Source organism: Canis lupus, chromosome 2 (genome assembly GCF_003254725.2).
Source record: "Canis lupus dingo isolate Sandy chromosome 2, ASM325472v2, whole genome shotgun sequence".
NCBI classification, from domain to species: Eukaryota; Metazoa; Chordata; class Mammalia; order Carnivora; family Canidae; genus Canis; species Canis lupus.
The window spans coordinates 37381567-37404679 of record NC_064244.1 but is presented as its reverse complement, the minus strand read 5'-3'; the positions used below and the strand labels follow the sequence as shown (position 1 = coordinate 37404679).

General features: G+C 39.2%; 1 long non-coding RNA gene across 1 annotated transcript; it reads left to right on the top strand.

Moving 5' to 3' along the window:
• Nucleotides 1-9046: 9046 nt before the first annotated feature.
• LOC118353880 (uncharacterized) lies at nucleotides 9047-17715 on the top strand. Its single transcript, XR_004813412.1, has 3 exons — nucleotides 9047-9125; nucleotides 12946-13123; nucleotides 17584-17715. It is a non-coding gene; the product is annotated as an uncharacterized LOC118353880 (long non-coding RNA).
• The last annotated feature ends 5398 nt before the right edge of the window (nucleotides 17716-23113 follow it).

Below are 23113 nucleotides of genomic sequence, written 5' to 3'. Positions count from 1 at the left end.
ACCTAAAACAAAAGGAAAATGAAGCTTTACCAGTATTGTATTTCATATTGGTTGACATACCCTCTTAACTTGTAGTAGATGATTGTCACTTGTGGTGCTAGAGGGATTCTAAGGCAAGAGGAAGATATTTGACCCAGGAGGAAGTTGATTAATGGCCTCCATCTCAATTAACTTGGCTTGCCATAACAAAATACCACAGGCTATGTGGCTTAAGTGACAGGAACTGATTTCTCACTGTTTTGGAGACAAGAAGTCCAATATCAGGGTGCCAGCATGGTTGAGGTCTGGTGAGGCTCCTTTATCTAGCTTGCAAGGAGCTGTCTTCTTATTCTATCTTCATGTAGTAGAAAGGGAGAGAACTCTGGTTTCTCTTCTGGTAAGGGCACTCATTCCATCACAGGGCCCCACCCTCATGACCTCTTAAAGTCTTTACCTCCAAATACTGTTACACGGGAAGCTAGGCCTTCAGCATATGGACTCTAGGGACACCTATACAGCATATCTACCCTAAATGCATTGGCTTTCAGTTTTCACAGTTTCGTTTCATGAATTTGAGATTATATATCTGTCTTTAAATCATTGCTCACAAAATTGAATACTGGCTCAGAAAGATTCCTGCCGTAAGGACTCCCTGGATTAATGATATTATGAAAAATAGAAACAAAAATGAGAAATCTACATCTCTGAATTTCTACTCTTGGTTTGAATCTTTTTATAGACAGAGCATTAGCTGAGTTGCTACTGATAGAGCCACTAAATGGAGATATATATTTAACAGACATTATCAGGAAATGTTTCCTAAGTATATTATCGCACAAGTTTTAGTGTTCCAATATTCTGGTATGTAGTGTTTTATCAAGTATTGAAACACTGGTATTTTTGATGGGGTGGTTTCAGGGGTCCAATATAATTATTTTTATATTAAAAAATCTAAAATCTGTACTATTTCTTTTTAAAAAACTTTCTTTTTGAAAGATTTTATTTATTTATTCATGAGAGACACAGAGAGAGAGACAGAGAGAAAGAGTCAGAGACACAGGCAGGAGAAGCAGGCTCCATGCAAGGAGCCCGTCGTGCTTTCTTTAAAATCAGTGTAGTTTACCATAATTTTTGCAAAAAGTTTACATTTCTTTAAAAAAACACTTAATATGTCCTCAAAATAATGAAACATCAAAGGGAATATTGGAAGAGGAAGGAGCCAAAGGAAAATATTTGGTATTCACTTGTCTCTCTCTCCTCACTGTTTCTCAAAAGTTTTCCAGGAACCAAGGCAAATTGGTGCTAATTCCTCACACTTTGGATTGCATTCTAAAAAATCACATATATTCCACTTTTGATTTTCATTATACTGTATTAGTTTATATTTAATATTTGAGTTATTTTTGCATAATGCTTTATTCTTTCTGTAAATATATTTTTGAATATTTGTTTTTAACTTTTTATAAATTGGCTTTAAATTGTTATTTTTCAATACAGTTATATTTTTGTATGTTTGCAATATGGTGAATATTTAGCTTTACTGACTTTTTATATTATGAATTTTAAACCTATGAATTAATAAAATACCTAAGTGCATAACCATGCTTTTATAATACACAAAATGAGCACCAAAATACTTGATTTTCATTTGACTGTTTTCTACTTTAAGTAGATGGTTAATACGACTATAAAACTAAAAAAAAAAAAAAAAAAAAAAAAAAAAAGACTATAAAACTATCACAAGTAGAAAGATTTTAAAATACTGGATATCTTCTGAATGTTTTAAGTTTTTAATATTTTATAATGAAAGTAATTTATTAATAGTTTATTCAGAAAATTATTTATCTTTATTTTTTATTTTTTACTTATTTTTAAAGTTTCCATTTATTTATTCATGAGAGACACAGAGAGAGGCAGAGACACAGGCAGAAGGAGAAGCAGGCTCCATGCAGGGAGCCTGATGTGAGACTCCATCCCAGGACCCCGGGATCACACCCTGAGCCAAAGGCAGACGCTCAACTGCTGAGCCACCCAGGGGTCCCAGAAAATTTTTATTTAGATCTATATATTGAAGGTGGCTATTCAATAAGATTTACTAATAGGAAGTACAATTAAATAAAAGCTTGGAGACAGTTTACTGTTTCAAACTATAACATTTATGTCATCAGAGGATTTTTTGAAGAAAATTCGGCACATAAACCCAATAAAAACTCTGAATATCTGAAAAAAATATTTTTGGAAGATTTTGAGAGTTCCTAAATTTATCGCACTTGGTTCTAGTCATGCTTTCTCCTACTTAATGCTAATCCTCCCTACCTCCCCCCACCACCACATCCCCTTAATCTCCTTAATAGTAGCTAGACCCAAAGAAAGTCATTTGACTACTTCCATTTTCCATGGCATCTTGTAACATATTCATTCAGGTCATTACTGGAAGGGGAAAATGAGAAAATATTCCTTGGCTTTTGTTCAGATGTTTCAACTGTCTGAATAGCCTTCCCTGAATATCTGGTCTATGAGGTCATTTGGCTGAAGGCTTCCCTCTGTCACAGGGTGCATGTAATAAAACTATCAGAGAGCATATAGAGTCAGTCCAAACACTCATTGCTCTGTGTTGCCTTAAACAAAGAAACAGGGAGAGCTTGTATTCCTAAAGAATAGAGGATTATTAAGATGTTCTCTGCTTTGGGAAATGTTCACTTGCAGATGGAAAAGGGGCTGATTGCTGGCATCAGGTACAGATGATTTATAGCCTCAAGTGCCCAGAATTTATCACATACATGAAGCCCAGCGCCACCCTTACCCACTTTAATGTTTGCAACTTCAAAGAGACAATGAGTCACTACTGGGAAAGAGAGTACTTTAACTACACTGGCAGTCCTGGATTTTGTGCTGAATTCCACCCCACTAGGCTTGAGTCTTCAGGAAAACATGGGAACAGTGATCCTGATTTGTCATTTCTAACTGTATGCCATTATATGTTGATTCACAAACATTGTCTCCATTCTTTCTGAGGAAGCCTTCTTCAAATAGGACTCACACTTAGACCACGTGTAAATTTGGATAATGATTAGCTTGAGTGTTAAGAAAGAATTTGGCACAGTGCCTTGCAAAACCCATGGAGCTATAGGACAGACTGCTTTTATCCTAAGCATGGATCAAATCTGGAGATGAGAAGAAACATGCCTTCCAAGAATGCTTTTCTAAAACGTTGCTGGGCAGAGACGCAATTGAAGAGAAATCTGACACGTAACTGGAATATATTAGGTAACTTACTCCAATTCATAATCAAAAGCAGTCGTCATTTGATTGAAGTAGAAAACCAAGGAGGAAGTTGCTTTGCTCTACTACATGAATCCTTTGAAGTTACAAACATCTATACCTGCAGATAAATTCCCAACAGAGACCACGTGTTATTAGACCTCCTAATTGTGATTTAATTTTTTGTTTTAAATGTAAGAGTCTTTTGAGAATGGAAAACGTGAACATCTAAGAAAGGAATTAACTAAGATAGTATAAAGTATGCAGTGAATCTGATTCATAAATGTCTTACGGTCCCAGGCCTAATGGTTTCTTAAAGTCATGGCTCATGGTTCCATGGTCCGTCCATGGTACTCTGTTAGAGCAGCCCAAATGGACTAAGACAACCACAGAAAGCTCCTAGTAGGGCACCCAGGTTGGTGGTAGACTCTACCTTGAAATAATGTTTGGTAAATTGAATTGACCACAACTGAGTCTCAATTTCTCAGGGATTATGATATATCTATAACTATATACACACAATTTCATATATAGGTCTTGTCATGTAACTTTCCATCCAGAGCCTGAAATGAAAATGAATATAGGCAACTATTGTTTAAAACACACGTGATACCTTTTTTTACCAATATATTTCTGTTAGCCTTATCATGTTTTTTTTTAATTCTGTGTTTTTGATACTTTGTCATCGGGAGCTCTGCTAACCCTGGGGGGACTGCCTCTCCCAGGGCTCTCGAATTCTCAGAGATAGCAAATATCTTGCTGTGAGTGTGCCTTTCATAGGCAAACCATCCATTTGGGCACCCAGACTCCCAACCACCAACTTGGTAGAGCTCTCCTACTCCAGGCCACAATTACCCCGCCTTAGCCATGCCAGGGCCAGAAAACCAGAAACAATCCCTCCGTCCCAGAGCCTGCTGAATCAGGAGGCGGGCAAGAAGGCGGGGGAGCAGGGTCCCCAGGTCACCGGGCCCCCAATCCACCTCGGTAACTTTCAAACCATCCTGAAAACCTATGAATTTGACCCGAGATTTAAAGAGAGCACAGCTGGAACGCTACACAGAGAAGGGTTTGCGCTTCTAACAAGGCAGGACGGTGGGAAAAAAATAAAGAAGAGTCCAGTGGGGGAGGGGCCGCGAGGCGCGGGGCTGGGGGGAGCCTCCCGGCCAGGAGGGAAAGGCGCTCAGCAGGGACGCGGCAGAAGCGCGGGGGGCAGTGGGGCCTCCAGGTCCCCGGGGGCGCCGGACACGGCCGGGATCCTGCGCCCCCGGGACAGGCGGAGCCGTGCGGGTCAGCGCCCCCCACCCCGGGGCATCCAGGCCCCTGCGGACTGGGAGCTGCCTCCAGGGCTGGGGACCTGGCCGCCGCCCGTGGGGTTGTCCCTCCTGGTGTCACCCTGTGCCCGGGGGCCTCGCCGGGTCAACAGCTCCCGCTGAGCCGGGCACCTGGCGGGGGGCGGGGCAGCTCCCCAGGTGCACACACCTGAGAGTCAGCACAGCAGCCCTCCCCCAGACCCGCTGGAAGGGCGGGGGGAGAGCAGGTTCTTGAGGAGCGGGCTGGGAAGCTCCAGGGGAAGGCGAGGGATTTACAGTACATAGAACCAGAGGATACGCCTCCTTGGGTTTTTTTCATCCTTTTTCCAGTACAACCCGTTTTTATATCAGACTGTAAATTTCCAATATTTTCTTCTCTTTACCCACCTTAACTGCACTATTTTACCAGCTCTTCATTTTTAAGATTCTTCCTTTTTGACTTTCATATTTCTACAATTACAGGTCCTAGACATATTTTCCACTTCTAGATTCCCTTCAACATACTCAACTTAATTTTGAGAGATATACAAGTTTTTTGTTGTTGTTGTTTTGTTTTGTTTTGTGTTTTTTTTCTTACCTCTGCCTCATTTTGTTCTACAATGGCGGAAGTTAATACCTTCTAAAACATGACCAGCACGCACCCAGACCAAGTGGTGTACCATGCTGTTTCATTCTGTGAGGTTCCTCATTCCCATTCTGCCCCCCCTCTTTTATCTCATTTAAGTGTTGGTGGTCAATGTTGGGGCCTTCTACAAGTATTTCTGGTTTATATAAATTTGGGACTGAGCATCTTCTAACATACAGAACTTAATATACTCAGAACCAAGAGAATCACCCTCTAGAACCCTCAGGTAGACTACATTCTCCTTCCACTACTTCTCCATTCTTCACCACCATCATCTCCCAGTCCTCCCCCTGCCCCAACCCACTTTTTAATCTTTTTTTTTCTTTTTTCCCTTTACTTTATTTCTTCTCTTTTTTTTCTTTTTTCCTTCTTTAGGATTTTTGGCCTTTTATGTTTTACTACTTTGTTTTAAAATTTATTTTTCACTTCAGTGGTCTTTTGTTTCATTTTGTTCTGATCGTCTTTTTCATTTTCTGGTTTCTGACCTCATCAGAATCATCTAGGGTGAAATTTGCTTAGATCATGGTTGATATTCTTGACTCAGCGTGCTCGTACAGCCACTCTGCACTGAACAAAATGACTAGATGGAAGAATTCACCACAAAAGAAAGAATCAGAAACAGTACTCTCTGCCACAGAGTTACAGAATATGGATTATAATTTGATGTCAGGAAGCCAATTCAGAACCACAATTACAAAGCTACTGGTGGCTCTGGAAAAAAGTATAAAGGACTCTAGAGATTTGGTTAGCAGACTTTAGATCTAATCAGACCAAAATTAAAAATAAATTAAATGAGACTCATTTCAAACTGGAGGTCCTAATGATGAGGGTTAATGAGGTAGAGAAAACAGTGAGTGACATAGAAGACAAGTTGGTGGTAAGGAGGGAAGCTGAAGGGGGAAAAAAAAAAAGAAAAACAATTAAGAGACCATGAGGAAATGCTAAGGGAAATAAATGATATCCTGAGAAGGAAGAATCTATGTATAATTGGAGTTCCAGAAGACACCAAGAGGGAGAGAGGGCCAGAAAATATATTTGAACAAATTATAGCTGAGAACTTCCCTAATTTGGGGAGGGAAACAGGCATTCAGATCCAGGAGATAGAGAGGTCCCCCCCAAGTCAATAAAAACTGTTCAACGCCATGACATTTAATAATGAAACTTGTAAATTCCAAAGATAAAGAGAAAATCCTTAAAGCAGCAAGAGACAAGAGATCCCTATCATATATAAGGAGAAGTATTAGATTAACAGCAGACCTCCCCACAGAGACTTGGCAGGCCAAAAAGGGCTGGTGGGATATATTCAGGGTCCTAAATGAGAAGAACATGCAGCCAAGAATACTCTATCCAGCAAGGCTCTCGTTCAGAATAGAAGGAGAGATAAAGAGCTTCCAAGATGGGAAGAAACTAAAAGAATGTGACCACCAAACCAGCTCTGCAAGAAATATTAAGAGGAACTCTGTAAAAGAAAAAGGAAGGCCAAAGAAACAATCCACAAATTAGGGACTGAATAGGTATTATGATTCATATCTTTCAATAGTTACTCTGAACTCAAATGGGCTAAATGATCCCATCAAAAGACGCAGGGCTTTGGACTGGATAAAAAAGCAAGACCCATCTATATGCTGTCTCTAAGAGACTTGTTTTAGACCTAAGGACACCTACAGCCTGAAAATGAAGGGGTGGAGAGCCATTTACCATTCAAATGGTCCTCAAAAGAAAGCAGGGGTAGCAATCCTCATATCAGATAAATTAAAGTTTATCCCAAAGACTGTAGTAAGAGATGAAGAGGACACTATATCATACTTAAAGGGTCTATCCAACTAGAAGACCTAACAATCATGAATATTTATGCCCCTAATGTGGGAGTTGCCAAGTATATCAATCAATTAATAACCAAAGTAAAAAGAAACTTAGATAATAATACACTAATAGTAGGAGACTTCAACACAGCACTTTCTGCAAATGATAGAATTTCTAAGCACAACATTATCAGAGAAACAAGGTCCTTAAATGATACACCAGACCAGATGGATTTCACAGATATATACAGAACTTTCCATCTGAATGCAACTGAATACACATTCTTCTCAAGTGCACATGGCACTTTCTCCAGAATAGACCACATACTGGGTCACAAATCAGGTCTTAACCGATACCAAAAGATTGGGATTGTCTCCGGCATATTTTCAAACCACAATGCTTTGAAACTAGAACGCAATCACTAGAAGAAATTGGGGAGAAATTCAAACACATGGAGGCTAAAGAGCATCCTGCTAAAAGATGAATGGGTCAACCAGGAAATTGGAGAAGAATTAAAAAGATTCATGGAAACTAATGAAAATGAAGATACAACCATTCAAAATCTTTGGGATGCAGCAAAAGCTGTCCTAAGAGGGAAATACATCTCAATACAAGCCTCCTTCAAAAAATTGGAAAAAACTCAAATACACAAAGTAACCTCTTACCTAAAGGAACTGGAGAAAGAACACCAAAGTCTGCTGAATTATTCGAAGTAGCCTATCCTATCCCTGCTTCCTTTGTCTTGCCAAATTCTTTCTGAAGAAACCACAAAGACTTTTGCCATAGAACCCCCTCTCCCTCTGTCTCCTGACAACGCCCAGTACTTCCCACCCCCAACAGCTTTGGCATGATGTGTCCCCTCCTCCTGGGATCAGTGAGTGTAACAAACTGTCTTTTCAATGGTGGTAATGAAACCTACATTTTAAAACATAGCCTAATGATATTTTTTTAAGATTTTATTTATTTATTCATGAGAGACACAGAGAGAGAGAGGCAGAGACACAGGCAGAGAGAGAAGCAGGCTCCACGCAGGGAGCCTGACGTGGGACTCAATCCCGGGTCTCCAGAATCACACTGTGGGCTGAAGATGGCACTAAACTGCTGAGCCACCCAGGCTGCCCTAGCCTACTGATATTGTTTCCTTTGTTGTAGCAGACTAGATTTTCTCCAAAAAAACCTCCAGGTATAAATCATAAGAATGTTGAATGAAATGAAATGTAAAAACATATTTTAAAATGCATTGGCTGGCTCACTAGAAAGGAAAGGAAAGCCAAACTGATAAAAAACTCAATTCCAGACAAGTAAGCAAGCTGATGCCAAGGATATCCATACATTAGTGGGATAGGATATCCAGAAATCTCTAGTGCCTATATTTTCAGTTTTAGTTGGCTTTACACAGGAGGCAAAAGGCAAAACTTAGAGCTCACACAAGATGAGAAGTCACTCTCCTAAAAGGGACTCCTCAAGAGTGTTCCCCTTGCTGGATAAAGTAGAAAAGATAAAACCCCACAAACCAAGTTAGTCTTGGTTAGAGAAGACCACAAGGCCTAATTCTTCCTCTTCCTCCTCCCACGTTGGCCATCTCATCAAGGTAGTTATGCTGTGATTGTAAGTTATTGAAATTTGCCATTTAATATCTTTGAAACTATGGACAAGTCATTACACCTTCCTGAGCCTTGGCATCCTCATCAACAAAGTAGGCATAAGCATGGCACCTACCTCCTAGGATCACTGTAAAGACTAAATAAGATAACCTTTATAATTTAAATTTATAACTTAACACAGGGTTCAGCATGTTATGTTCCATAATTGGAACAGTGTCATTACCTTCTCAACTGGGGAAGTTAAAATTAAGAGTTTTATAGATACATCACCTGGGGGCATGAGAATGACCAGATTTTCCATAAGTTTGCTGATACAACTGAGATATCCAGAAACTTCTGCATGTTGTTAGTATGCACAGAGGCTTCAAGCCATATTTGAGAAAGGGAATGCTGAGCTAAATCAAGTTACATATTCATTTGTTTGTTTATTCCATAGCAACTCCTTTCTCCAAAAGATATTTGAAATAGCCAGAAGAGAAATAGAGATAATACAGCAGGAAATAAAATTCAATGTGGAAAATACATTTCAAGAGGAGAATAAAGGTAAGAAAATCAAAATATACAGTATATGACATGAAGAAAAATTTGTAATGTAGTCTTAAATTTTTGATATCTGAATCATTTCTGTTGTCTTTGAATCCAAAGAAACTCAATCTGGAACAGAAAGAGGGCATCAAAGCTTTTGTCTATTCCTCATCTCATGAGATAATTCCTGGCTTCCAGCAAAGCCTTTTATGGAGGAATAATTACGTGCTTCTTTTAAAAATGGCCAGATGACATCTTTAAGCATCTAAGAGCCTTGAAAGGACCTACACAATTCTTTTGTCAGCCTTTATACTTTAGGAACCTACAGTGTAGCTAGAGGGTCACAGTGTTGGGTCCTGGTCTGTAGTGGGCATCTATTGTGTTTTTGTGACTCCTTAGCACCCATGCTATATTTGTGGAATTTCCTGCCTTATTGATCCTGCCTCTCCAAAGGAGAAAACTCTTCTTTCCTCCTTTTTATGGCTTATCTGACAGAGACTCTGCCAGTCAGAGAGACCCGTGTGAGGCTTTGAATCAGAAGCAGCAATGGTAAGGAGGCAGACACCATGCAGAATCCATTTTATTTCTGACAGGATTGTAGCTGAGACTGCAAAGTCCAACACCTGGCCCCATGGGGAGCATTGGTGCTCCTAGAAGATTAGTGCAGGTACACTAATTCATTGCCAGACACAGAAGTGGAATTGTTGGAGACTAGCATCTAGGGCTTAAGAGCTGTAAGTAGTTTTCTTGACAGACGTGCTCTGCTGCATGGCTTGGGAGTTGTTTCTAGAAGCTCATCTCAAACCCAGTACCCCAGACTTCTCAGCGATTTGTTAGGCACTCAAAGAGCACCCTTTCAATGAACATCCATTCTGTCAGGGTCTGCTTCTGTTGCTTGAAACAAAGGACATTGACTGATACTCATTTAGTCCACCTGATCTGTTAGCAGAGATAACTTCTAGGGACCACTATTATGGAAAAGAGTCTCTTCATTTTTTTTTTGTATTGTTTTTACTTACATGTAATTTAAATTTGTTTTAAAAAGTTAAAAATTCAAGCTGTGGCCAGGATGATTTTGTCTTTGGGGCCATCAGTCTACCTACTGAGAGACTGAATATACAAATGGACAATGGCCAGATGATATACAAAAATAGAATTCTGACTCATAATCTACAGCAACCAGTACTTACCTGCAGCAACCAGTCCAGGAAACCAAACAACAACCTCCATAGCAATTAGCCCTAAAAGATCCAGACTTGGCCAGTAACTGACAGTTTCCCTAGTTTTTGTCTGTTTCCAAAGTAGGACCAACCAGAGAGTCAAATATGTTCCCCTAACTGTCACACAAGATGTCCCACTTCTAGGTAGCCTGCCTCCACCTTCTCCATGCCGATTGCTCCAATGAAGGCATATGAAGCTTTCCCTTTTTCCACTATAGGCTTTTCCACTTCTCTGCCTGCCTTTGAGTCTGCCAAACACCATCTATGGTGACTGGCTCTTTTAAACAGCAAGTTCTGAAGAAACAGTGTTTTTTTGGTTCTAATTTGGATGGTCTTCATTTATGTCCACCTTTCCAGGGCTTTATTTCCACCAGTGCTTGTTGCTATAGATGATGGTTTGACCAGCACTGTGAGCTGCCTGCACTTTTCACTGCCTCTACCTCTGTTCCCTCCACTGTTCCAGTAAAGCCCCATTCCTCAACAAGTGCCATTTGCCTTGAGTCATTCAGTAGAAAATAATGGACACTCATGGAAAGGAGTTGGCTCTAACATTTATTCCTCTCCTTGTGCTATTTTCACAGTCCCTAAATCTGATACTAAAGAGAAAAATTATTATGTGTTAAGGTCATAGGGATTAAATATAATGTAAAGCAGCATAGTATAAAAACATACAATGAATTCTATTATTTTAAGACTGTGTTTAATGAAGCATGTAATGGCTGTAAAACAAAGTTTCTGTTTTCAAAATTAATTTTAAAAAAGAGGCTTTTATAACATCTGTTCTCAAAATAACAAATTATTTTGCATCTCAATTGTACGTAAGTTCCCAAGGTATTAAATGAATAATGTATAACTAGTTTCTTAGAGTTGCATTTGAATAGTTTTCTAGTTATTTGAGTATTATTAGATAAATTATGAAGAATTTGGTACAATAATCCTATTGTTTTTATCTTGAATAATTGGAGTTAGCTTTTTTTTAAAAAAAAAAGAGTTAGCATTTTTAAATGGACCATCTACCTATACCAAATTAATATTTCAGGCTTTTTGCAGTCTTGCGTATTCTTCATTTCACTCTTTATTCCTCTTCTAAATCGTTATATTTTAAAAAGGTGTCATTTTAGTGTCAGTGCATGGAGAAGATTGTCAATTAAAAGAGGAAAATTCAAACAATATCCTGTAAGTACCTTGCCTGCTTTGGATTGCATTTTCTTTTACTATTTAAAAAATCATCTCATTGCCAAATCTCATCAATTCTAAAGCACATTTCCCCCCTGAGATTTAACATATATGAAAGACAAATGTGTTTTATAAGCAATGGCATGTCATAGTTTATTTGACTGCATTTTTTACTGGCTGGTGATTCATAAAATAATGACGTTTGTGATAATTGACACATCTTAAATCCAGTGAAATATGATAGAGACTTATTATACAGTTTTTTGTTTTGTTTTGTTTTGTTTTGTTTTTTTGGTATTCTAAAAGGTAATATGTACCAAAGAAATACAACAGCTCCTGAATGAGGACACCAGCTTTCCAAATGTGTCATATGGAGCTCTTGGGTTTCTTGTGAGGAGGGCAGCAGGTGGGTCACCAGGGCCACAATGCTGTCCTTGTGCTCGTTCTTTTTTAATGAATAAGCCCTCTCTATAAGCTTTCTTGAGATGAGAGGCTTTGCTGTTAATTACAACACAATGTGAGTTTGATAATCAGTGGCCAGGTCTGAGATTGATTCCCCTTAGCAGAATAAAAATAAGGATTCCCCTTTGAGTTCCTACTCTGTGATGGGCCCAGAACTAGATATTATACTTACAGGGCAGGGGATTTTTTTGAGGTACTACTTTGAGTTTTGTGGTCTCTGAGTTTACCGCTCTTCTCTCTTCAATTTCTAGCAGGTAGTCAGATTTGTGTTCTCTTTACCCATGGGAGGTTTGTGGCAGGACCAGAAGCCCTTCCTAGTTTATATAAACATCTCAACTCCTTAAAGATGGCACTGGCTATGCTCCACATCCAGTCACCTCCCCAGACCAGGAAGAAGTCTAGGTCTGTGTCCAGCATTATAGTCCCCTCTTTGTAGGTGGCCTCAGAAGATGGATTGACTCCAAATATACAAAGGATGCTGGGATCCAGGCACAAACTCTTATTCTCTGTAGTAATCTTGACAAAGATCTTCTCCTTCATGAAGTTCCTCTGAGCCCTCTGCTTGACTTGGCCAAACTTGGGCTTCTGTCCTTTTAGAGTCTGAATTTAGTGAAAATCCTGCTAAGCCATTTTAGCTAGAATCCCCCACTTTTGAGATCTGATCTGATCTAATTGCTCATCCTTCATCATCCCCTGGTGATAGCTGATCACCCTGGCTGGCCTTCAGTAAGAATCTTGATGGGTCAGTTTAGCAAGAATTACCCTACTGTCTGAGTAATTTTCTGTCCACCAACCCTCAATTCCAACTCTGTTCCTTGGCTATGAATCCCACTTTTCCTTGTCATATTTGGAGTTGAGTCTGCTCTCTCACTCTCCAACTACAGAGCTCCATTGTAGTAGTCTACACCTATTGCAATAGTCCTGAATAAAGTCGGCTTTGCCATTTTAACATGTGTTGGAATATTTTGTTTCTTTGACAGCTTGTGCCCCAAGGTGGCCAAAATGGAGAGCAGAGCCACCAGACCTACAGAGACAGGGAATGTCTCCTTGGCACCCAGGAGAGCAGATGTCTAGAGGAGTCTTCAACAAATGCAGGATGATGACAGGAGAGGAGAGAGATCCCTAGGAATGGCTATGCTTGAACTTCACACCAGTCTGGTAGGTAGAGACTTGGAGAAGATTTAAGTTGATTTAAGGAAAAAAAAAATACACTTTCTGCATAGCAAAATTTGGGCTTGAAAATTCATATCATGATTTTATCCCATTCAACTTCACAGCATCTGAAAGGTTAGTGTTATACCTATTTTACAAATGAGGTCCTGAAGACTCAGAAAAGAGGAGAGATTGGCCCAACTCTTCTGTGTGAGCCATGAGTACTAAAAGGAATAGCAGACTATATGTTCTGGCATAACTATTTAATTCTTCATATGACAATTATTTCCTCGTATAATCATTACTTAAAGGTATGCTTTCTGTTTGTTTTCTTTTTAAGTGTGTTGAGTCATTCAGGAAAGGAAGCCTGTTTGGGGAATAGTTCCAATTATGTCCAAAATATCTGAATACAAAGTAAAAAAAAATAATTAAAATAAAACATTCAACTTCATCTGAAGGATTGAGAGCCTTGTAGGCATTGTCAACATGGAAGAAGGATGAAAGACATTAAACTGTGGTTTAGCGTCCTGCTTTGTATTTGTCTTTTTTTTTTTCAAATGAAATCCAAGATGGAACTTCAATATTTAAAATGGACAAAAGTTAATGGGATCTTTGGGCAATTTAAATTTTGAATGAGGCTGAAAACCTGCTGGTGTTTGTGCAATCTATGAAACATCTTTGGAGCTCCAAGGGTATCAACACAAACCTGCAAACTAGTTTTTGGAGGAGGGTCCTAATGGAAGGGCAGTAGGCTACTGACAAAGAATGGGAACTCTGCAGTGGGATGAACTAGGTCCAAATTCTGTTTCTGGTTTTCAGGGATACATTAGATAATGTGAATGGCAAAATGCTAACAGATGGCAGCCCACAGTTTTGTTTAATCGTTTAGGAAGAAGGAACTTAAGCCCAGGAGCCCCACTTAGACTCCTTACCTTAGCAGTTGGGTAACTTAGGGCAAGTTATTTAACCTTTAAGCATCGACTTTATCTTCTGGAAAATAGAGATCATAACAGACTCTACTTCATGGATTGATGTGAGGATTAGATGAGATGGTGGATATAAAGCTCTTAGCCCAAGATCCCCACACAGTAAGCACCCAGTAAGTGGTTGCCAGTGTAGTATTATATGAAAGTATTGCTCTGCTCTTCCTTATACCCAGAAATCTACAAGTACTTTGACTTACATTCAGATAGGGACCATTCTCTTCTTCCTCTTCTTCCTCTTCTTCATCTTCTTCATCTTTCTCCTTCCTCCCCTCTCTATTCCTCCTCCTCCTTCTTCCTACATGTTTTGAATTGATCTGATGTCATAGTTCTGGAGTGCACATCTTTTCAGCCTGAACAAGAAAAAGGAGGGTTTCCCAATCTTTGTCTAAATTATCTTAGAGAAAAAGCTCAAATCTTGAGGAGAATGACTAATTATTATTCACAGCTGCACAAAAACTGGAAGGTAAATATTGGCTTTCTAGATGCAAAGCATTACATTTTCTCTAAAATTTGTGGAAAGTGGTTTTCCACTAAGAATATAAAATAGATGATTTTGTTTTGAGAGCATTTATTATTATGCAGATTAGAGATTAAACATCCAAATATCTTATTTGCTAATTCACCATTCATGAGAAAATTAGACATGCTAAAGAGTTTTCATTTTCAGAGCAAAGAATCTTAAATTCTCAACTCAAAAGGTCTACCATTGTCAAAAAGATATTTAAATGCCTGCAGTTATTTCTCAAAATCTTAAATCGAGATGAAAAGTGTAATTCGGCCTGCAATGCTGCTGCTTTTGACAAAGCACCATGATTTCTTTCTTTTTTCTTTATATGTGTGTGTGTGTGTGTGTGTGTGTGTGTATGCAGACATGACGGTGAAAACAGTAATTAATTTGTAAAATGGACAATTGGAAGTTCAGATCTAAAGAGGAATTTCAGTGCCAGAGAGCAATCAGAGCATTGTGTTTCCTTATCTTTCTTAATGGGTCTCAACTTCCTGTGGCCTTTGTTGCTAGGAAACTAGTCTCTCCTGAATTGAAAGCCACCTTTCTGTTATTGTTGACTCTGGAGTCTGAAAGGAACCAGGTATATCTTGAATCCTTCAGGATTAACTATCAGTAATGTGCCTGTGGATGATGGGAAAAACTCTGAGCTCAACATTCTGTAGAGAGACTGCCTAAAACCCCAGAAGTAAACCAGTTGCCTTTATAACTTCCCTTTGGAAAATTCCATTAGCCTATCCTGTGTGAAGTTAAGTCTCCTAGAAGTAGACAGATTAAAGGAAAGGAGCTGTGGTCCATTTCCCCTGCATTTCCACATTGCGTTAAGATACAGCCTACCTGGGGATCCCTGGGTGGCTCAGTGGTTTAGCGCATGCCTTTTGCCCAAGGCGCGATCCTGGAGTCCCGGGATCGAGTCCTGTGTCGGGCTCCTGGCATGGAGCCTGCTTCTCCCTCTGCCTCTCTCTCTCTGTGTGTGTCTATCATGAATAAATAAATAAAATCTTTAAAAAAATAAAAAAAAGATACAGCCTACCTTAGGAGCCCCTGGTAGGTGCTCAGGGAGCTAGATCTTCAAAGTAAGGATGCATTCCTAGGCAGATTGCGTTTGTTCTTTATAGTCCTTTTTGTATTCACAGTTTAAACCCAGAATCTGAATGCATGCTCAAGGCTTTTGAGCATCTTCAATGGTATTAAAAGTGGTGTGAGTGACCAAAATGCTTTTGCAAGAAGATGAGTTACTATGTTTTAGGAAGATGTCTTGGCCTGTGGAAGAAGATAGTGATGCAATTTGCAGCCTTGTTTTCTAAACTAAACTCAGAAATAGAGATTCCCTTTATCAGTATTTTGATTCTGATTCAATCCTAAGAGTGTACATTTCGAGGCAGATATCATGTCTATAAGATGCAAATTATCCAGTATCAGAAGTAAAGGTTCAAGTCAGGTCTTTGAGTCAGACCTGACATCCAATCTGACCAAAACTGGACATCAGCCCATAGATGGATGGGATTTAAGGAGGCCCTGAAGAGTTTGAAGAATGGCTGACTCTTTTCTTTGAATCTTTTTTACTTTTTCATTCCCAATCTATTATGCTCCCTTTTATTAGTGTGTGTGTGTGCGTGTGTGTGTGCGCGCACACGCATGTGTATGTGATTCCACTGTAACTCAGGCTTGAATTGAGCTAACATCAAAGTTGTAGAGCTCACACTTTTTCAACATGAACAAGAAAAATGAGGATTTCCCAAGTCTTTGCCTACTAGGGGAAAAAGCTCATTCTACCCCAACCCCATCCTGATATCCTGTTACTTTAAGCAGAGCATCTTGCATATGGCATCTATCATTACTTACTAGATTTACTCCAGTGGCCATTATAAGTGACCCTGGTCATGTCTAAATTATGTCCCAAATTATGTATCTTTGTTGTTGTCAGATGAAATTAAATTAGTAAAGCAAAAACAACTTAACATAGACACAGCCAAATAGCTCATAACACAGCAAACTACTTTAATATGATGCTTCAGAGGTATTTTCAACCCCTGCTATCCTAGTAGAATCCCTTTTGGTAGCTGGAATAAGGGTGTGTCATCTTCAGCTGCAACCATGGAGAGAGGTCCTGGCAGCTATGTGCCAGCTGGTCTAGAGGAAAACAGTTAGTGAAGCTGAGGGGACACCCAGCCAGCTTAGAGGACCATGGTGGCAGTGTGTATCCTCTGTTCTGGCTTCTGCCTTACTGCTGGTACAAGCTCATTCCTCGCATTCGGAATAGCACTCCCTAACCAAGCCACCAGCTAGCTCCTAGGTGCTGGGTTCAGACAGACTAGCTCAGGATTCCTACATCTCATGGATCAAGAGTCTTGATGATTTTCATTCCCCCAATCCCTTCCTTGGGGACTGGGCAGAGTCTCCTCTCATATCCCCCAAACCAAAGATCTCATGCTGCTCCCTTTCTTTGGTGGTGGAGCCATTTGCTCATCCTTCTAACACACCCACTCTTTTAAGGAGTTCTATCCTCAGTGACTCAAGAGGAAAGTTACTCTCCTAAAGGCAATTTGCTAAGTTCTTCCAAGGAATAACTGAGATATTTCTGAGATATATCTTCTGGGTAAGAAAACAGAACTCTGGCAGGGCATCATTCCATACTAAATAAGGATAAAACCATTTTCCCATTTCAGAAGTTATGTCTGCCTTTTAATGATGGGATATTTGCAAGAGCTCAGTGTTTTTTAACCTACCAATGGGCTTTGGAAACAAGCCATTTGGGTTCAAATTGTACCCTGCTGGCGGACATGGGCAATTACTTTACCTCTCTGAGCCTCAATTTCCTTCCTTATACAAATAGCAATGATAGCAGTATTCACTTTATAAAGATTATTGTGATAATCGCATGAGATAATGCATATTCTTAGCAGAGAACCTGGCATAGAATAGCATACACAATAAATTGTTTCTGTTACTGTTATCCTCATTATGCCTCACAGTATTATCCTTGAGCACTTTCTATGCATGCTCCAAGCACTGTTGGATACCAGGGAGGAAAGATGAATAAGATGTCCTACTTTGGAGGAACTCTCAGTCTACTGGAGGAATCTACATGCACAGAGTAAGGTATGGTTGTGCATTAACAGAGTAAAGAATACACTGTCTGGAGAATCTTGAGGAAGGCTGAAGACGGAGATTCAGGAAGGTTCTGCAGAGGAAGGACATGTATTTTGGCTATGGAAGGAGAAATGATGGCAGGATGAAAAAGTTATTGGGCAGTGGAGCACCTATACAGAAATAAAAGACTCTTTCTCGCTGTGTTTGGCAACTTGCAAGAGCTTGATACTAACCTTGTGCCTGGGATGCCAGGGGACGGGGTGTGGTTCCAAAGAATAAAAGCCCAGAAGTAGAAGAGATGGGGCTTGGTGTATTTTCTTTCACCAATGGCCATTTCTCATACTTTCTGGGCTCTTATATGTACCAAGACTGACAGATAAAGGTATAGTCCAGATTTGATAGTTTAGTTCTTTAGCCCTAACTAGAAGTGGAGTTGGTAGGTTTTCATGGAGATTGTCTGTGTTCTCAGATATTGGGAAAGATAATAAAGATTTCAGGTAATTCTTTTAACAAATATATCCAAAACCTACCCTCGCCTCAATTTTTAGCATCTTTCAGATCAAAATCTGACCAATCAAGCTTGAACCATCTGGATTTTTGCTGTTGTATTGGATATTAGGAACTTTAGCTGAGGATTTGTGTTAATCTGCCTAGGAGCTGGGCTGCTTATAACACTTGCTGTCATTCTTGGTGCCAGAGGTTCCAGTTCCTCTATTGTCTTTGTTTTTGTCTCTCCTTGATTTTGGGCTTCCCTAAGTACTTCTTCTCAGAGAGAATGTGTATCTTGCAGCTCTTTGAACTATGATCCACTGTTTTTATACCAGAGCCCTGTTACTGTGGTGACAAGGTTGGGGAGGGATAAAATTCCATAATCTTATAATTAAATTACAATATTTCAATAGATCTCTGTCTCTGAGCTGTGACTTCCACATGTGTTTTGCCAGAGGAGTAATTTTCTTGCCCTGCTTCTCACGCAGGTCCCAGAGTGTGGTATTCCTATTCTATATTCTGAAAGCCCTGACCTATGTTGACTATGGTTCCCTCCTCCCACACACCTTCAATGAGAAAGAAAGGCTAGAGGGGGGCTGTTGTAGAGGAATGCCCTTCCTCCACCAGAGATCATGCTGGCCATATCTTGTCCTTAGAAAGTAGGCTTTTATCATGGAGAAAGCTCTGATGGCATTTCAGCATGATTACTGCCTTCTCCCAGCCCCCCAACACAGTCCATCAAAGCCAGGAGAGGATCTTTCCTAGTTTTTCATTCTGAGAATCTGGTGTGGTTCCTGGAGGTAGAGCTCATGAGGGCCTTTCTGAGACCATAGCTCCTCCATGGGACTGTTTCTTGTGATCGTGCTAAGAGATACTCACTTGGTCTTCTTCGGTTATCAAAATCACCATTAAATGTTCCTATGAATTTATAGTTCTAGTGGCTTCTGCCCCCTATAAGTAGTTCTGGTTGCGAGTCTGTATGTGCCTTTCTATATGGCTGTTTGTCCTTCAACCTTGGTTCTCTGACAGTTTGAACACAAGTTACTAATCTTTTTGCCCAGCATTTGTTGTTCTTATAAAGATGAGAGTGATAACCTACAAGCCCTTTCCACATTGGAGCTGAAACCAGAAGTCCAAGTTGGGAATAAAAATAGTTCTTTGTGTCAGAGTTCTTTGAGGAAAATTCAATGAAATAGTACAAGTGCTTAGCATAGTATCAAGTGCGGAATAAATGTTTAGTAAATTTTTGCTATTATTATTGTATCAAACAAGATTTAAAATTTATTGCTATTCACCTACCACAAATGCTAAATATTTTACTACAGTGCATTTCTTTAAAAAAAATAACCTAAAATAAAAGAAACTATTTTAACTAGAATATGTGAATCCAGCCAAGTAGTACAAGATTAAAATTGAACACCATCCAAATTCTAAATTATACCTCTAGTTCCAAAAATACACAACAATTCAATCTGGTCATGCTTCATTTATCAAAGCATGCTTGCCAGTGGAAATAAACATTTCAATTTCTATGATCCAGTGATTATTTTTAATGTATATTTTATATGCTAAGTATTATGTGACATAATATCTATTTTCTCTTTGTGTTTTCTCTGGAATTGTTCAAAGTACAATGAGAGTGGCAGCCAGGTAAATAGCTAATTGTAATACTGTACACTGAAAATGTAGATAAAGACATAGCAAGGAGTGAGATGGCCTGATGAAGTCAAAGCCTCTGAACTCAGTCTAGCTACATTCAAGTCTCAGGTCTGTGACTTAACTCTGCAATGAGATCTTGGGCAAAGTGCTTGGGCTCTATCTGCCTTGTTTCTCTCATCTATAAAATGGGACTAATGAAACATGTTCTAGTTTTCAATGCAGGTAGAATGCTTAGCACAGATCCTGGAGCAAAATAAGTGCTTGTCAAACTTAGCTCCAACGATTAGCTACAAACAAAATGCTATGAGGAAGAAGAACTTGAGCTTGATGGCAAGAAGTAAGCCTGGTTTCTTAAGCTATCTCGAAAGCCTGGCACATAGTAAATTCTCAGTATTGGTCAAATCAATGAATGATTGAATGAATGAATGAGTCATTAATTCTGCAGGGTATTATGGAAGATGTCCCAAGGGAGCATTTGAGCCTGGTTTTGTAGGATGAAGAGGGTTTCTTCAAGTGGATAAAGGAGAAAAAAATAAGGGCGAAAGATAGCTATAGAAAGATAGGGAGAAACTGGGAATTTTATAGCGTGGTCAGAGCTCTGGGTATAGAGGGCAATGTTACCCATTCAGGAAACAGGAAGTCCCAGAAAAACTGTCTTTGACATTTAGCTTTAGATCTGAGAAGTTAACTTTTGAGTCAGACTAAGACTCTAAAAGTCTTAGTCTCCTTTTCTTAAAATTGCACCCCCACCCACCCACTCTCCACACACACACACACACACACACACACACACAAATAGCAAACAAAACTAAACTGAAGGAACTGAGGAAGGGAATCAGTAATTAAAGACTATGTTGTGTTTTTTATTTCAGTGGCTTTTAGAAAATGGAAAAATGATATATTTCTATAGGCAATTCATTTTACTCCTGTAGTTTTGCCATTTCAAATACAGGTAGAGAGCTGCTAAAATTCAGATCACCAGGCTCTCTACCAGAGTTACCAAGTCAGGATTTCTAGGTATGTGGGCTAAGAATCTACTTTTAAACACTTAGCTGATGTGTTTGCTCACTGAAGTCTGAGTACCATGGGTATACATGCAAAGATCTCAAATTAGTATTTAAGAGGTGAATACATATTTGATTATTTTGATATCTTGGCCTTTGTCTCTGCTGTTTTCTCTCATGGGAATACTTCTCCCCACCTCCTTTATCCTTATACATGCTATTGTTGCCTCATTATTCTTCTGCTAGTAGCTTATTTTTTATGTAAAATTTATTTTACAAATAGGGCCTACTATGGGCCATACAAAAAGATGTCCTTAATCTTCCTTCTCTGAATTAGATATCATTCTTGTGTTCTCCTATGGCACCCTATACTTTCCACTCTCATAACACTTCAGCTACTATGTTGTAACTACCTGCTCCCATATCTCTTGTACTATAAAATATGTTCCATGAGTTCAGGGACTGTATCTTATTTTTGTTGTCTCCCTAGTGGCCCCCTTGCATGTTGCCCCACAATTCACCAATACTCCATAAGTGCTTGTTGAATGAAGGAGGAATGCGTGTATAAATGTTATCAGTCAGTGATTGCTGTGTAACAGTTATAGAAATCCTAATGGCATATGACAGTGAGTGTTTATTTTACTTATGCATGTCCAGGTTATCTGGAGACTGACTGATCAGACACAGCTTAACTGGGCTTGGTTCCAAGCCATAAGTTGAGTGTGCTGCCTGTCTCTCGTCCTGCTTAGACAAGCAGGCTAGCTGGAACATGTTCTTCTAATGGCAGAAGACAGGATCACAGGAGAGCAAGTAGAAACATATGGTGCCTTTTAAAGACTAGGCTTCAAATTGGTACACTGTTCTTTTGAGCCATATTCCATTGGCCAAAACAAGTCATTGACAAAGGATGTAGATAAAGAATGATGAAGGTTTAAGGCCAATAACTCAATCAGTCACATAAAAATTAATAAATAAAGGGAGTATTGAGTGCAGATACTTGAAGGGAAGGATGTATAGCTTTCCCCTAATTCACTTGCTGACATGTGTTAGGATACTCAGGACTCTGGAGAAATGTAGTGATGATAAGGAGCCATTCTAGGAAGACTAGTCCAACTTACATTTTGGGATTCACTAGAAGTCATTGAATACACATATTAAAGAAAAAAAATCTAGATTTTTAGAATTCTGTAATAATGGCACCCAAGTATTTCTGCTACCCCAAACCTTAGAACCTCCGCAGATGTGGTGAAAGTGAAAATGCAATCCTGGACCACATCCTGCTCTGTTTTCTCTTCTATCTGATTGTGCTCAGCTATTCTGGGACACACTGGATAAAGGTGAGAGGTTTAGGGTGAGCCTATAGGGAGGGAGCCTGAAGGTAGGTCACAACAAGGGAGTGAACAGGAGGAGCCATAGGAGGGCCTTGTGGAGACTTTATTTCTTGGACATGTAGGTTTTCATAAATCATTATTGTTTGTTGAAAGCAATCACATCAATATTTCCTTTTGATTTCAGATTTGTTTTTAACTATGTCTGGAGATAAAAGAATCAAGCTTCATGTATTCTCAGGTTGAATTCAGGTTCCCTTCTGTGAAGCTTCTTCCCCTTCTTCCAAAATTCTGGAGATAGGAAGAGCTTTACTTCTTCTTGAGACACTAAATTACTTCCACCCTTGATGTGTCTTAGAGTTCCTATAGATGAAAGCAGCCAGAGATTCCACATATGACAGTTTTCTCTTTAAAAAGATAAACCACAAAGTTCTTTGTTTTTGGTAGAGTGCAAGATAAAGACAATAGTTCTTAATTCCATTTCCTCCAGAGGAATGAGATTATAGCAGACAATTAAACTGCTCACATTTGGGATCTTGTAGGAAACTATCTAATCCATATTTACTATTGCATAGAGAAAGACCTTTAACATATCCTCAGTTTTTTCTCCTTGAACAGCAAAGTGAAAATCCTTGGCTTAGGGCATTGGGAATCCTAAAATGTTGCCCAGTTCCTATTCATGGATAAGTCTCAATTATTAAATACAATAAGGTCCATTCATAGCATGAGATCTTAGGGAGCCTTTAAAATTCAAGTTTATTTAAGATAATAAATGAAAAGGAAAATATTCTTAATTGTCAAAATTAGGATGCAAAACAGTCTGTGGTGACTCCAATTTTGTTAACTATTAATAGTCACATAGATACAGGTACACACACATACACGCACACAAGGAAAAAAGAAAGGTACATCTAAATATTAATGACACTTCT